Source organism: Diadema antillarum, unplaced genomic scaffold (assembly GCF_040938485.1).
Source record: "Diadema antillarum isolate AM-2024a unplaced genomic scaffold, OU_Dant_1.0 seq00001659_RagTag, whole genome shotgun sequence".
Taxonomy (NCBI): Eukaryota; Metazoa; Echinodermata; class Echinoidea; order Diadematoida; family Diadematidae; genus Diadema; species Diadema antillarum.
This window is the reverse complement of record NW_027272359.1, coordinates 1-15,293: the sequence shown is the minus strand read 5'-3', so window position 1 is coordinate 15,293 and position 15,293 is coordinate 1.

Here is a 15,293-nt window from a genome sequence, read left to right as displayed (position 1 = left end):
ACCGGACTCTGTTGGGTAGGGTGCCCAAGGGTGTAGGTTTTCTGTTGGGTGTAGCACAGAGAGAGATGCAAGCAGCTGCTGCGGCTTTCTTACGTGATGCAGCGTGCCAAACGGAGGAGCCCAGGGATGGAAATGCCGCGACGATCTCATGTGTTATGGAATATCATATTAATTATGTTGATCTAATTCATTATGGCGAAACCTTATCGCCCTTAATTGATTCAATTTGGGATGGAGAAAAAAAAGTGGGGCATTTATCTCTCTCTAGGTTGAAAATGGCGCGGCCGAACCCTCGCTGCGCCTAGCGAGAATTGGACCCCAAAATAGCCTTCCTCGAGCATACAAACCTCATCAGGGCAAAGAAAGTGTTCAATGCTCTTAATGTGTGGAAATAAAAACATAGGAAAAGTGGCAGGCATGCGATAATGGTAAACACATCAGCATCATCATCACAATTACTGCGCTGATGTGGAGCAAAGGGCCGCCTGCTAGCGCCATCATCGCGACAGCTTCTGGTAATGGATGCGATTTCGCGGCAAGGTGCGGTTGAGAAGGGGAGTAGGAAATGTGTTTTATCTGCCGATAAGCGGTCCCAAATGCTGATAACAGGTGGCAGAACAATTTACAGGAGTTGGGGCTGCGTCAATGAAAATTGTGCTCTAGCCTCCACAAAGGTAGAGCATGTCTGCTTTTACTTTGTACAGTCCATCTGCCCCACATCAATGGTGTTCTAATTCTTAGCAAATACGTACACAATTTGGCTATAGCTTGCTGCCAGGCAAACTATGTTTTGCTAAGAAGCAGCTGCAACATTAACACATGTGGGGCTACAAAGAACTTGTAATAGGATGATTTCCCTTTTCCCTTATGTGCTGGGCAGCGAAGTCAGCAGGAATTGTTGGAGAAAACCTGGCATCATTTGAGATGCATTTCAAAGTATTCCTTACAGAGGATTATGCCTCAACAAATAGCCATCTTGTAGGGGAATTAAGGCCCTCCACTTTTGACTCTTTCTTTTTGATAGTCATCAAAAACTCATATAACAGCCATAGTCGATACGATCTGATTTTGGTATCTAGACAGAACAGCAGATGTGATGTGATGGTGAAAGCCATCAGCAGGTGACTTGACCGACTTTCTGTCGCCGTTGACATACGGTCAGCAAACGTGAAGCTGTGTTGTCCATGCTGGTTGCCGTCTTTGCTTCTCTTACTGGTCACTTTGTGTAGCATCTCATCGTAATTTGTCTTCTCTTTCTCCTGTTTTTGTCTGTCTGTCTGTCTTTCTGTCTCTCTTTCTCCACCACCTACATTGTACCTCACCCTCACTCCCTCTGTAAGCAGGATCTGTGTCAGAGTTGTGGCAAGTAATCTTCGGGGAACAGGCCATTTGTCACGGAAGAATCAAATCACAGGAAAAATAATTCAATTTCTGCCCCGCGATCACAAGTCGTTACAGGCCGCCTCGGCCCTGCGTCTTCGCTGAAGCCCACCGGCTTCACAGGGCTCAACCCGGGTCCGGAGTTGCACTCTGACTGTGAGAGCTGTCGCATGTACGTGTGTGTGTGTGTGTGTGTGTGCATGTGTGGATAACAATTCTGCACAAGCTTAGAGGTCAGGTTGTAGGTCAAAGGTTGATTGGAAATTTGGATAGCTGTGAAGACAGAATGGTTTGTTGACTAGTTGGGAGACATATGAATGGAGAGGCATATCTTTGCTCTCTCTTGGGAAGTGATCTGACTGACACACTAATGCAGAGAATGATGCAAAAAATTACCAAATGGAAGAAAATACATAAGGAATAGAAGAGTGACAACCAAAAAGGAGATCCTGTTTTGATATGTTTGTATATCTGAGGTGATATAAGAAAAACACCCGTGTCGCAGAGTTGTTATCAGAATAGGATGTGACAAACATTTGAGAGGAAGGCAGACCCAGGGTGAAATATGCAAACTTGTGTCTGTAAGCTCAGATGGGGGTAGGGAATTTCTGCTGGTAGTCTGTTACTGAGCTAGAGTAGACTACCCCCCCCCCCCTTACCCCATGGATACCCTGCCTAGACACCTGGAGCTGCCGCTTGGAACCCAAGACATCCCAGCTCTGCTGCCAAACCACCTTCATAACTGTAAAATCTAATCAATGCCCTCCAAACAAATTTCATTACGAGCCCAGCGGGATTAATTTGTGCAGGTGCTCTGGCCAACTCTGTATTCTTGACCTATGACCTTGCAGTCGGCTACCCGTGGTCTTTTCTCAGCTTCTCCCTTTATTTGGGGGGGGGGGGGGGGGGGAGGGAAGGAGACTAAGGGAGGGACATGTAATTGGATTTAATTCTCTTTTCTTCTGTGTCCTCCATGTTCACTAGCTCATCCCAGTTGGAGCTCTCTGCACTTGGCTTGTGCAAGTCATTACGATGTAAATATGTACTTAATGTCTGTTCAATCCCCTTGTTCTTGTTTGCTCTGCACACATGTCGTCCGTCGTCTCCCTTCATATCTCTTGGCCCTCCCCCTCCGTCATTCATGCAACGTGCTGAGCCATCCAAATTTCCCAAAATTGACAGAAATTTAGCCAATTTCCTCACCGATGGCGCATCCCCCGCTGCTGCATCTGTCCGTCCGCCCCACCCCCATCAAAGCCAGGAGAGGTGGCTGTGACAGCGTAACATCGCGGGAGAAGAGGGAGGGTGGGGGTCAGACGACCTCTGACCTCCGATTAGCAGCAGGCTTCCTGTCGTTAAAAGGGTCCTGCAGAGATTCGGTTGGTAATGGGTGGCCAGTCACCAACCCTCAATCACACAGCCCGCCATCCAGTGAGATGGTAGAAGCGTGCTGAAAATACGCTCTCCCAATGCCATCTCATGGTGTGTTTCACCTCGACTCTCAATACAAGGATATCCCATCCATTCACTCCCTGTCAGGGGTTTCTACAAATTATGTTCATAAGAAAGGTGGGAGAAAACCAGGAAACAAGTGTGGCTGACTCTCTGTGTAGTGAAACAGCTTCCTGAATAGAAATGAACCTGGTATTTTATCTATTATGGAGCATTCAAACATTCTTCATTATTAGAATAATCAGCTTCAGTCTCATTAAATTTTGAAAATGCGTCATTGGAAAATGTGAAGAGATACTGAAAACAAATGCAGGGTTTGGATAGGATAAATATGCATTTTTAAAGGAAAAAAAAACCATGCTGTTACTGCATATTGTTTTATGTCATTTAAGTCCCACCCAGATACAGACATGAATATTAGTTTGTTTTGTTTTTGTTTTCTGTTTTTTGTATTTTTATATTGTGCATGATCACAATGTTTGGTAGGAAGCACTACCTGATATCCTTCTGTCATTGGGTACTTTCTGGAATGTGTGATTGTGTTCTTTTGTGTGACTTACATTTTATGGATCAAACTTGAATTAGTGTGTCAATAAAGAAACTATCTCTAGATGTGTTCCACACTGACATAACATAACATAATCTTTTCAGCCCACAAGAGGGTCACATTACAGTGATTTGTATCCTTCAGCAGTACGAAGTGTTTGATCGAACATTGCTGTAAACTCGCAAAAAAAAAAAACATGCATATAGAATTAGCCTCAACAGATGATTCGGTGGTTGGAATAATTCTAATTTGAAGCCGATGAGAGGAAATTTTTAAATGAAATGCTTGCAACATGGCTTTAAATTTCCCTTCTTAAAACGTAACATTCTTGAAAGTGGGTCCACAGAGAGAGCCTCGTCGTCTCCCGGGTTTCCACTGGTGTTCATGCCTGAAGCTGATACGCCCAAGAAATGGGCAAAGTCTTCATTGTCGCCCCGCTCCGAACATAAATTGGGAAACTTGAAACAAGTGTACTCGAAGATTTCAAACATGCCCCTCGGATATTGGCTACCTCTTGAAATACCCCGAGCTTGTCAGATTCGGCGCGACGTTTCGGGCCGAGTGTTGATGAGAAACGATGGCATCTGATAATCGTTTCCGGAGCAACGGAGAGGTTGACTGACAGATGAGAGCCGCCCCCTTCCTGCCTTTTGTGCGCCCTGGAGAATAGAATAAGAGACAAATATTTGAGCCGGAGCTGGAAAATATTTTGATAGCGGCACGACTGGGAATCCCAGCCAAGGCGGAGAAGGGAACAGCAAATTGGAAGGACACAGAGAGGTTGTTGAATCAATTTCGGATAATTAGTTTAGCATTATACGATTGTATCTCGGGCAATACATTTCAAGAGGAATTAAAATTCCTCTGTGTGCCGAGAGGAACGGGCGTGAAAAATCGAAATCTACAGCCGTGTGAATTTGCACTTTTCGCGCGCCGACCGGCTAATTGAAGTGACACAGGAGCCCGCATTGGGGGAGGGGGGAGGCGTCGTTTGGAGCGTAGAGAGAGAAAGACGAATGTCACATCGGCTGGGATGTAAAATGCAGGAGAAAATTAAGACGCCATGACTGGATCTGTTGCAGTCTCAGCAAAGGCAGTTTCGTAGTCCCCAAAGCCTCTCAGAATCACTGTGAGCTATTAGTACAAAATGTGAAGGGGTTTGAAAGGGCGGTGGATTCCTCTTGCGAGCGAGGAAATATCTGCGAGTCTCAAAGAGGGCATGGTGCATGTAATATTGATTATCGAGCGCCATTTAATCACTTCCAATTAGTCCCTGCTATCAGGGGCAAAATTAGCTCTGCATGGATACAGCATCTGCAAATTACCCCTACATGGTTACAGTAAAGTCAAAGTCATTTCCCAAACCGTACTGCTTTGAGATGGTACTTCACAGAATTGAAAGATGCTAAATGCGGGTATAGGCAGCCATGGTATTGTCCCTCATGTTTGTTTGTTTGGTAAAAAACAACATGCGGTGTAGAATGATAGGACGAATGCTTTTGTTTATTTTTCATTGTAGCACCCAGAAAGAAGAGATATGTCCTCACTTCATTCATCCATGTGTTGTAGTAGTCACAGCACAACAGGTAGACCAAGCCCAAGTGAGATAATTATTAACAACATGAATTCTATACTGCATAAACACTACAAGCTGCCGTCCACACCAAGGTGGTTATGATGCTGGTGATGTTCACATGCTTTACTGATCTCGTTTGGCATAACTTTACCGCTGGCGTGATTCTATCCTGTTGAGGTCATGAACTCCTACTGCAGAATAATTGTTTTTGTCGCCAGTGTTTTTGCATTTGGGGTTCAGGTTTCAAGTTTGTATGATTGGCTCTTCTTATCTGTAAAGCTCAACCATCTGCACTTTGTGGAACTGTATTACAAGTCTATAAGTTCCAAAATGATATATTCTCTCTTCACCCTGCATAAACCCCTCCAGTGTGCCTGTGGATTCTTCCTGTGGAGTTGAAAGTATGCTCTAGTCTCAAGGGCTGGTGATATTTGATCGGTTACTGCCTTCGGGGGAAAGATTGTTGGTTGTGACTTTGCCTCCGCCTTCCATTTCAGAGATTTATTTCATTGCCAGTGCTAATTACTCTCCTCGCAGTGAGAAAACAGTTGTAAGCAGTTTGTTTTCTCCCTACAGAAAGGGGGAGAGTGAGAATATGGCACCCCGGGGAACGGATGAGATTGAAATGTGGACGGTCACATCAGGATTAGCGACATCGTCAGTAAATAAGGCGAGATGGACAACCCCCGTTGCCCCCCTTCACACAGGAGGATGTGACGGAGGATGTGACTACGTGGCAGTGACTCCTGCACGCGATGAAACCCTTCCTTGGGTGGGAGGTTGTCAAACAGAATTATCGGTGGGTTACGAACCCAATTTGACCTCTGACCCCTATCTGTCAGGCTTGGAAGTGGCGAGGTCTTCGAGGTTTTCCAAGAGGTTCTCTTTCTTTCTCTCTTGATCACCATTGTTGTTTGTTTATAGCCTGTTGTCGTAATGGTAAGGCGAGCTGTCTGCCCCCATTGTTTACTGTCAGTCAACGAACGTCACGTTGATGGGCTCGACGAATGCGTCATCGAGACTGTTGCCGTCTGGAGAAAGGTTAATATTACCGTCGTAACTCGATGTCGGATAGCTTCTGACTCTGTCTGGGTCCCTGCCAAACATCAACCGCCAGCTGGATGGATGTTAGTGCATTTTTCTACAAGAGAACCGAAAATGCTGTAGCTTGATCCGTCCGGGAGGGTGTTCATGAAGGAGGAGCTAAGGCTTTGAATTGACATCGAGCTGCGTGGAAATTCGCTCATTTTTATCTCATATTGCTGACAGCACATGTGATGACAGTCGCACGTGTACTTCTGTTAATGGGATATGATGACTCAAGTTTCCCTGATGAAATAGAAGTCTAGATCTATGCACAGAGGTCATAGGGCTAAACAGAGTTGCAGTGCTTTACATGTAGCTCTCTTATTTTGTTTTGTTTTTCTTTGAATGGGAAGAAATGATGAAGATTTGATAAAAGCAAAGACTCCCCTCAGCAAAGGCTGATACAGAACAGCTGAGGTCTTAACCAAACCGATTTTCATAGAAACTTTTGCGAAAAATAGCACCATGTCTCATGCTGCAGTGAGAGGCGACGGGCGATCCGACAGAAGGAGGTTGGGGAGAGATCCGTCTTCAGATTAGCAGCGTGTAGAGAATATGGCCGGGTAGATGACGATATCTCCTATCTGCCCCCCACACAGAGGGATTCGTTAGTGAGAAGTCACTACAGGGCCTACCCTGGCAAGGACAGAAGCAGTTCAACAACAGAAATTTGTATGCCTCTTGATGGTACTCAGGAAAGCAGAGGTGCATAAAAAGTTGGCAGATTGAATTCACAGAGTGGAACGCCAGCCCTAAGATTAAGTCAGTTGGTGATTTATGGCGCAGCTCAGCGGCTTAGCCAATGACATTTAATCTCCCAGTGTTGTTTGGGCCTGATTGTGAGGTTGACTTAAAAACTCTTCAGTCGGTTTCGCTCGTTGGTGTGATGAGGCAGTAAAAGTAGAAGTAGTGGCGGATTTCGGCATGAGCTGTGCAAAGCCTATATATAGGAGTGGTTATGTTAAACCATTCTATCAGGTCACAGAGGTTGGGCAGTTAGTGTCTGTAGTCATTGAGAATGTTTGAATGTTAGGCCTAGATATTTGCAGCTACGGCTGCTCGGCGCGTGACGCTTTCTCCGTAGGGTGGGCAATAAGGCTGCTGTCTTTGATGGTGTCTTGATCCCATATAGGAAAGGCAGGCAGCTTAGTCTTAAGCCCAATAAAATAACCAGCCGGCAAAAATCCAAACAAACATTTTTTTTTTTCTCCTCATCCATCCCGTTAGATTGGAGGCATATATATTTCCTGTTTCTCTGCGCACAGTGGCGAGAACGAGATAGAGAGGAGGGAGAGGGGGGACGCGGAGAGTCGCCAAGCACGGTGGCGTCCGCCGAGAGATTCGACACTGACTGCGGGTATTACCCCAGCTGCCAGCTTGTCACTCACTGGTATTATTTCCGATTCCTCATTGTTGGAGAGAAAATAAGGGTTGATATCAGACAGAAGAAGGGGGAGGGTATGAAGAGAAGGGGTTAAACGAAGGGGGGTTTTACTAAGGGGAATTTGCCCAGCGTAATCCCACCACCATCTTTCTCCTGTTCTTCTCCCGCTCATCTATTTATAAACAGTGGGATTTACGCTTGCACAGCCCCGATTTTAGGAGAAAAAAAGAAGTTGAATCATCACACGGTAGATGTACCGGCTGGATTTTGGAAGGATTTGGCTGTTTTTGCGTTCGGTACACCTTCACACCCCACCCCTTTCATAGGAGAAATCTTATGAGTCAATACACTTTCTGACACATGATTTTAGTGCATTACTTATTGGTGAGTACATTGAAGGTATTTTTTATTTTTTACTTGGTTATTGTCGTTGTTGTTGCATCTGCTCGCAGGGAATCCGCAAGGATAATAAGCAGAATGATTTCATGGAAGAAGATTAGGAACAAAACCTCGCAAGGAAGTTTCGGTAAATAATTAAGTCCTCGTAAATGCCACCTACTTTCTCCCGTCTTTGCAAATCAAAGTAAGGAAATCCATTGCGATGTTGTGCCTCCCTTGAAGAATGCCGGATGATGCCGGTGACAGACGAGTATTTATGGCTGCACTCCCCTGTCTCCATTGGATGAGGCCCCTGTTGTTTGAAAGAATTTATGAGTTTTCATAACATATTTGGCTTATTATAAGACATAAATCAGCCAAAGACGTATCATTACCTCACCAACTTTCACAAATATTACCGTAACATTTTTATCTTCGACAAGCAAGTTTAAACTACGTACGTGTAGATTTCAGGGTGTTGTCATTTCATTTCATGTAGAGTGGGAAAATATAGAACAGTATGCGTATTTTTAAATGGAATATGTTTCTGTTTTTATAGTGTTGAAACAATGGATCAATTTACTGTTTGTTGATTGTGTTTTTAATCAGTTCAATGTTCATTAACTTTATAGAGAAAACATGCCGTACTCAATATTCGGCAATTCTGTTTTGTGTTTGTGTGGATTAATGAAAACAATTAAAGGTCATCAAAACACATATTAATCATAGATTAGATTAAAATTATCAAATTGTGACATTTGTCCAAGCAGTAATGGGCTGATATGGAACAAATGGGTTATTCATATGAAATTTCTCTGTCTAGAATCAGTGAATGTTGCTTTGAGGATTAAGTGTGTGAAGTGTGTAAGAATTCAAACTTCAAGCCAATATACATAGTTGTAATTTCCTAGATTTTAAGGTGTTTGAAATTAATGATCACAATTTTCTGTGAAACTTCAAACCAGCCACATCAAAGTATCTTTCCCCTTCTCCTTTATCCACGCAACACTTTGTCTTTCTGTGTGAAGCTAGAGTGCCGAGCATATTACTATTTCATTGTGCATAGTCACAGGAACTTGGCTGACTTGAAGTAGAGAATATGCTATGATGACCCATTGAGGGCTCCAGGTCTTATCCGCTGAAACTCCCCTTCCCTCTCCTGTGATCATGCTCTGACTATTACTTGCTATTTATGTCGACCTCCAAATCCGTCTGGATTCTCATCAAGCTTTTGGGTGGAAATCATGGAAAATGCTGCAGGATCGTCTGCTTAGGAACTTCCTGTAACACGATAGTTTACTCGGGAGTTTTGTCGAGCGGATTGAGTAATCGCGTGCCGCAGGGCACTCTGGGCACGAGATGGCGGTGGTGAAAGGTGCGATTTGAGGTAATCGATAGTTCGCAAGTCTTATGGAGGTACTTCTTTCCTTGGCGAAATACCGCGGGCTTTGGGGATTCTATTAGCGTAGATCCTCGGGAATATTGATCAGGGATGCGACTGTTATCCTGTTAGTGCTTTGGCATCTGAATCATGGTGTGTATACGGCCACAAAGTGAGAAATGTAGTGTGTGTATGGCCTACCAACCTCTCTTGTAACGGCCTGTGAAGCTGTAGTACCAGATGCTGATTTTGATGCTGGTAGTGGATATGGCCATGTCATGTTTAGTTATGCCCCCCCCCCCCCCCCAAATCCGGGTAATGGAAACATCATATATAGTTGTCTGCTTGCCCAACATGAGTTTTGATTTGTCCTGGGCAATTCGGCCAGCAGTGATGTTGAGCTTGCAAAGGAAACTAATAATTGAGATGAAGAGGTACAGTGTACTAATACCTGCTTCATCTCTGCAATGTACATTTGTATAGTGCGTATGTTGCATTAATTAACAAATTTGCCAGCCATGTACCAACATGCACTGGATAGATATACATTGCTTGATTGTGACGCCATCCTTTAACAAGGGTAAGGGAGCCCTTGTGTCAAAATGTATCTGGATCACTAGAAATCTCAGGGCCTTGTGTCACCCGCTGCTCTGAAGTGAGAGTAACATTGTCATGGAGATTAATGTTGCTCCCCAGCGTAGCTTGACGAGAGAGGGTCATGTGACACAGCGGCCTATAAATGAACTCGACGTTGACACCTTTAGGGGGACTGCACATTGTAGCATTCTGCAGCACAAGGGGGTCACACGTATTCTCACCGATCGGCTCTTCTAACATTTTTTTTTTAATCTGATGCCCCCCCCCCCCCTCATTATTTTGGCAAGAAGGGAGATGTAGGCATTTTTGACAGGTGTCAGTTTGTTGCTCGCCCCCTCGCTTGTCTTTCAAGACCGCCTTGGAGTCCTCCTGGCTTCAGGAAGTCAATAAACATGGCATCTTGCACATGAGATCTCAGTAACATACCGAAACAAGGGGCTGGAGGGATACTTAGAGGGGGGCGGGGATTAATTTGTGATATCTTTCCTCCACCACCTCTTCTCTTCATCTTTCTTGCCCATGGTATTGGGAGTAGATGGTATTAGGAGATTTGTCTTCTTTCAATTGTCCTAGGAGCTTAAGACTGTTTTGCTCATGGCAGCTTTTCACACCTATTCAAGGTGGGGGGTGGTGATTGGGGACACTAAGGCACCGCATTGACATGCAGTTCACAATGGTGTGATATTGTTTAACGTCATGAAGATTTGCAATGGACAACATGACAAATCGCTATGCATATGTCCTCTGTTTTGGCTCCTACCTCCCTCAGAAGTCTACTTACACCCACCAAGGTGTGGAATGAACACAAGAGTAATCACATGGATGTCAGGTGATTGTGTAGGAAAAGCATCTCAAAACTGAAGTGGAGAATGTATCACAGTTCAACACAATTATGCATTTTTACCTTATTAACCTGTGATTCTCTAATCAAAATTCAAGCAAGAACAAATAATTGACAGTTGGTCTACGACTTTTGTTGTCAAACTTTACATTGGGACAATACCTAGCATCAATGTTAAGACTAAGTTGCAAAGTACTTGCACATTGAGTTCGATTAAATGTAATGCTGTCAATTTGGCATTGGATTGTCAGTGGTATGATGTAAGATCATTTGGATTTGCTTGGTGAAATCTTGCACTGATGAGCAATGAATCTGCATACTGTCCTTTAGGCGCTGATTAGGGCAGAGTGTCGATCTAGTAGGAATCTATGACTATGGTGACGAGATGACCCTACTATTCATGAATGAGATAGTGATTGGGGGATTGCCATTGACATACACCTCACCTCCTCAGCTGTGGAGAGCAGTTAGCCAGCGGGACCTATGAGAGTCATCCTGCGACTCGATAGTTACTAGTGTTCACTGGAGACATATGATGATGATGATGCTAGTTGCATGCCGAATGTGAAGTGATCCTCACAATGAATCGCCTAGCTAGAGGATTGTAGTATGAAGATGACCAATATGCACCAAATAGCTAGTACATGTACTGTCATGATGTACAGTGAGACTATTAGCTGTTATAAGAATAATATCTGATCGTGATTAACCACAGATACAGAATCAGAATAGCATCACATAGCTCTAACCTGTATCTCCACGTATATGATCACTCATCAATCTGTTATACATAATCAAGAATTGCTTGATGAAGAGATATAGAAGTAGATCAGGTGACAGATATGTGATCATCTGCACATGAATTACAGTCACATTGACGTGCTGACCTTACTCCTCTTAGCTCTGGGTACTCACTACCACTTATAATATAACCCAGCTTCCCACCCCTTCTCAACCCCCCCCCCCTAACACACACACACATACAGTTGTACATTTGCACACATATTCATCTTCTCTCCCTCTTTATCTCCCCCCCCCCCCACTCTCTCCCTCTCTTTCTTCTCACTCTCTCATTGAAGGGATAACTAAGGGAAATCAATGAAGAGCCAAAATATTAAAGGAGGCATTTTGGATGTGTAAGCTTTGCAGGATAATGTCACAGTCATTTCTAATGTGTGTTGTTATGTAATGGACTGGCACGTTGAGTAGTGGAGTTGAAATGACATTAAAGGCAAATTGTCTCGAGCTTTCCCCTCACAAGCCCTACTGCACCGTGGCTGGCTGAATCACGCTCACCTCCGTCGGATCGCTGGTTTATTTTTATCCACCCCCGTTATTGACAGACGTTCTAGTTCGTTTGTGCTGTCATCGGAAAGGGGGAGACAATGCGAGCCGCAGTCACGACAACGCCTGTTATCTAGATGCCTCCCCTGGCTTCAGAGCTTGTTGCCTCTCTACCTCTCTCTCTCTCTTTCTCTCTGCCGTGATACATTTCCTTTACATACCCTGCCGTGACGTCAGGATTCGCAGATGTGAAAACGACAATTCCATGTCGTATGTTGCCATTCCTAACCGCGCGCAATTGAGTTTGACATCAAATTCGGGAGAGTGTCTTTGTCTGATTTCCGTCAAGACAAATCGATTTGAAAGGAGCTAACTCCCAGCATCTGTGGCAGTTGCGGCTTCCGATGCCTAGATGTGTAGAATGTATTCACCTCAGTCAGAAGTGTGACAGGAGTGTGTTCAGGGCACCGCAGCACTTACGCCAACGTGAGATCAACACAAGCGCTTGATTGCTCTAATCACATAATGCAGCATCTAATTCAATAGCAATATGAACAATTATGAAATTTGACGTTATTCTCAAGCTAAGTTACAGCATTTAATCTTTGCCATCAGCGATGGGTGCTGATTTTGTCTGTCAGCTGCACATTTCTTTTCGTTCAGAATTCCTTTGTTCTGGAAAATCTAGATCTCCAGTTTTGCTGTCTAATTTCGTGCTAGATCTGTCGTGACAGCACTCACAAAATTGATTAGCAGCACGCTCCTTCTGGGTTTCGATGCCAATAATGATATCTCGTGATGTGTAGCAGTTCTATCTCTCACTAGAATAAATGCGACTTTGAGAGTAATAAAGCTAAAACTGATTACAATTCATGCTTCTGTTAAATGTAGGGAGTTGCATACTTATTAGAAGAGGAAAAGGAGTAGGAATGTATGGTGACAAATGGACCACAGTGGAATATAGGTTTCTCGATAACATTACGGAAACTGTTAGTACCGTTGTAAAACGTCAAGATTTAGATCGATTCTGGCGATTGTGGGAGATCGGTCTCTGAGTGTACCTTACGGAGAATCCATCTGTCCAACTCTAGTGACAAGCCACACATTTGTGGGGTGCAAGTTTTTGTATTTTTGCCAACAAAGTAAGTTTGCTGCCAAAACAGGGAACATAACTAATTTCCAAAGAATTCCAGGGGCATCGATTCCTAGCCTTATGTCATCCATCACCTGTTGTGGGTCCCCCCCCCCCCCCCTCCCCTTTCTTTGTTGGGAGGGAGTAGGTAGTTTGAAGAAGGCAAGGTTGTGTCATACCATAAGTTTACTGTGTTAAAGGTTCACTTTAACATGAAACTCAATAACACGTTTTGTTATCCCTTGAGTCGTAGGAAAGAAAAAAAAGATTCTTGCAAAGTTCTCTCCATTCAAGTTACACTAGGTAACCGAACCACCATGATTAGTTATCCCACTGTGCCTGTCTGAATAATCAGCACTTTGTTCGTAAGGGGAAAATGTCATGAATTACCTTTAAGGGTAAAAGAAAGAGAGAAAAGAGAGAGATGGTTATAAAGTCATACTGGTGGCAGTGCGCCAGGGACGCTTAATTGTTTGGCAGCGAGGGAATAGGTCAGGAACGGTGAAACAGCAACAACAAGCCAGAGACAGCATGAGTCCCACTAATTCAATGATGGGTTGCTGCAAATTTGATTTTCCATGTGGTTGTTAATTTCTGGTGATTGGATGTGTATTTTTGAACATTATCTCCAGCACAGTGTTGCGTGTGAAGGGGCATCAGTGTGCACATTTGTCAACAATTATCATTTATGGTTACTCATCATCGGGTAATTTGATGTTGCCGTGGCGACAGGGCAAACAAGACTGTGGGTGATGGATCGGGACAAATGCTCTCCAGGGGAAGGGGAGCATGGATGTTGTAGGACGAGCCCCAGGGACTAATGAGCGTTCTTAATCATGATTCTGTGTCGAGGACATATCTGTTTTGCGTGCCCAATGGCACCACTAACAAACAAAAAAGAAAGAAAGAAAAAAAAAAGGCTGAGTTACACTACAAAACGTGTTGGGTAATTGAAAACAGACCTTTTTTTGTACTGTTAGCCAGCTGGAATGATGTCAGCAGGATTGGTACAATTTGACTCGTTTCTGGCAGGAGGGATGTTTAGAGCTAAGATATGAGGACGGATGTCGGTACACAAGCACCGGTCAATACGGCGATCGGTTTCAATCGCCGAGAGTGCTGCGGCCGCCCGTGTGGGGATACCAAGAGCTCTGTTGGCATTGCACTTTACGCTGTATCAATCATTGTGTCCTTGTCAGGAGGCCCCCAGCATTCATTTGTTTTCTTGTTTATCTCCTGTCGTGGCAGATAAAGACGCACTTCTCTCGCAATGCGGGCTGGCACTGATGGTGATGTAACACAAGCCACGGCCAGAGTATTTCTTCAGTGGAAATTTCTCTCGGCAGTGGTGTAAAAATCCCTTTGGAGTCGCTAGAGATTGAATAAAAAGGGAGGTGGGGATAAGGGGTAGGGTGAGCTAGTAAGGAGTTGAAATACACGGGCTGCTTTGAGCTTCTGCCACCATCTATTTCTCTCTGGTGAAAGAACTCCTTCATCCAATATGGAGCAGCAAAGCCCCCTGAAAGCATTCTGGGAGTGATTTGGAGACAGGCCCTGTCACCACCCAGTTTTCCTCCAGGTTGCGCTAAGGTCCGAGGTCCTCCGGAGTTGATGGCCGGTGGTGTAAGGAGGGATAGAAACTAAAGAATTACCCCAGGGAAGGGGGCTGGGGGGAGGGGGAGGGTAAAGAAGAGAACGTGTTTTCACAGGCCTTGGGTTTGGTTGCACTTTCTCTACCAGATTGTTTTCATTGTAGTCCTCCTCTCAACCTTTGTCCTCTCTTCCCCCCAATCTGCCACCATCGTACCTTGGCCTTTCTCTCCATCTCATTTGCATCCACATCCCCCCACTCCCATGCCTCTCTGCGATCACCTGAAGATGATGAGCAGGGATTTCGCTGTACGTCTGTCTGCACCCTGACTCCTCTTGCGTTGTTATGGGTGCGCATTAGGGTGGCTTTTACACAAGCTTTGTCACGGTATTAGTCGGATCTCCCTCGTATCAGCACCGAAGGCCAAGAAGGATTTATTCACCCATGATCTTTCACCCCACCCCCCTCATGAACAGCCAACCCTCCAGGTTTTGTATTTCCCTTCTGCATGTCATGTCATTTGCTCACATCCCCCTTCACACGAACCGAGGAGGCACTAGGGTGGGGGGTAGGTTGCTCTCTCAAGAGCGAACAAGCAATAGGAGAAAATGGAACAGGTGTTGTATGTGTAAGGACCAAAGCCAGGGTCTTAGTGGGATAGGCC